Raw genomic sequence first — 1962 nt, forward strand, 5'->3', positions numbered from 1 at the left:
TTTTCCTTCCCCCCTAGAACCCCGCTTCTCCTGGGCTGCAAGGAGCCATCCCTGGGAAGCCGAGAGGCAGGCACAGGATTCTGCCTCCCAGCATCCAACCGCACCTCCCCCGGCTTTGCAGAACGAATGGTGATGCTCTACTCACCCCACTTAGATGCACCGAGGTGCTTACTTTCTGCCCTGCCTTCCTCAGCTCGACTTTCCTCTTTTGCCCCATTCCTGCCTCACTTCCTCCTTTGGCAAGTCACGCAGAGGAGGCCAGCAGGAAGAGCCGGCCTCCACCGGCCAACCTCCAACAGCAGAGGAGGCCAAGCCACAAGCCTCCAAAAGGTAACACGCCTAACTCCAAGGTGCTTTCTCCACTGCTGTCAGCACCCTCTGTCATGCAGGGGTTGGAGTTATCCCAGGGACAGGCCAATAGGAGAAGGAGGAGGCCTTCCTGAACAGCAAGGGGATCTGGCAAAAGGAAGCCAGCATGTTTCTGCCTGGTTTTGAACCAGGGACCTTTTGCGTGTTAGGCAAACATGATAACCACTACACTACAGAAACTCCATCTGCTTGACTTTTGCTCACCCTCACACAGACCGATGGACAAACCTGGAGAAAGTGGTGGCAGCCCTTCAATAGGTCAGCTGGCAGAGCAGAGGACTGGAGCGGGCACTCAGAAAGTCATCCTTACGTCGCCCTTGTGACTCCAGCTTGAGGGAGAGCTTCTTTTTCTTCCCCTTGCTGACAAAGAGCAAGAGAAGAATGAAAGGTCAGGTGGGCCAACTCGGTGCAGAAGCCCATGCTGCCTTTTTCTGCTGCTTAGCCTGAAATGAGGGACTCGTGGCAGTTAAAGGAACTGCTGCACTTTCAGAAAACATCCCACCCGTGCACAAAGGGGGATAGAAGAGCCTGTTAGTCTAGCATGCTCCCAACTGAACTACTTCAGCAGCTGCTCGGTTTCTTTTTGGCTTCCTGCTTTTCTGTCTGGGATGTTGTTGTCAGCTGTGGCACAGAAAAAGGACGTCATTGCAAGCGGCCCATGAAGACAAGATTCACTCGCCCTATTCCTGCCTTAGTTCCTGGGTTACCTGAAGGCGACAGGGGGCCAGCAGTACCAGGAGGAAGTTGGGCAGCTAGACCCTGGTGGCAAAAGTCCTGCCACCACTTGCCACCCCACTCTCGTCTCCCAGCGTCACATATTGGCCACCAGGGACTTGGGGCCCAGCAGTGCAAATGAAGGCAGTGGACAGAGCCACCCTCGCCTTGAAGCTCCAGCTCATTAAACCACATCTTCAGTCACTGATGACCAATGAGAGACCGACATCACTTGCTATTTTAGCACTTGGAAATGCCATTGGCCAATCTTTGGATCTCTGTAATGTTGCGCTTCAGTTCATGGGGCAAAGGCGAGAGAAGCAACCTTTCAACTAAAGGCCTGGGGTTAACATCCTAACGCTGTCTCCGACTGTAACACTATTTAATACTGGCCCACCCTGTGCTGGTGAGTGCTCCATTGCTAGATGTTAGTACATTTCAGTTACTGTCAAAATTAAAAAGTTTCTATATGCTTAAAGAAAATGCATTTGTTTTATTTGCTTATATATGGCATGAATAAATACAGGTTTACAGAACCTAGCCTGCAAATTTATCATCTTATATGACAGAGAAAATCATGCATCGAAATTGTGCGTCAAAATCATGCACTGAGCTACAAATGCAATAAAAATAAGATATTCAAAATTTTAACATATGGGGGGGGGGCACCGAAGACACGTCTTGCCTGGGAGAGGCACTTGGTCTAGGGGAGGCCCTGTCAGGGAGAACAGGAATAAGTGTCAGATGCCTATTTCCAGGCTGTAATCTGTGGGCGCCCTGCTCTGGGGGAGGGATCGCGGTAGCCCAGACTCAGGGCTGGAACAGGCCCTGGATTGAGGGGGTGGCTGCAGGGTTTGCAGCGCTCTGATGGCTCAGACA

The 1962-nt window shown here is 51.6% G+C and overlaps 1 non-coding gene across 1 annotated transcript; it reads right to left on the reverse strand.

Annotated features, from left to right (window-relative positions):
• Window positions 1–476: 476 nt before the first annotated feature.
• TRNAV-AAC lies at window positions 477–549 on the reverse strand. Its single transcript has one exon. It is a non-coding gene; the product is annotated as a tRNA-Val (tRNA).
• Between the last annotated feature and the right edge of the window lie 1413 nt (window positions 550–1962).

The sequence above is a fragment of the Mauremys mutica genome, unplaced genomic scaffold (assembly GCF_020497125.1).
Source record: "Mauremys mutica isolate MM-2020 ecotype Southern unplaced genomic scaffold, ASM2049712v1 Super-Scaffold_100046, whole genome shotgun sequence".
NCBI lineage: Eukaryota > Metazoa > Chordata > Testudines > Geoemydidae > Mauremys > Mauremys mutica.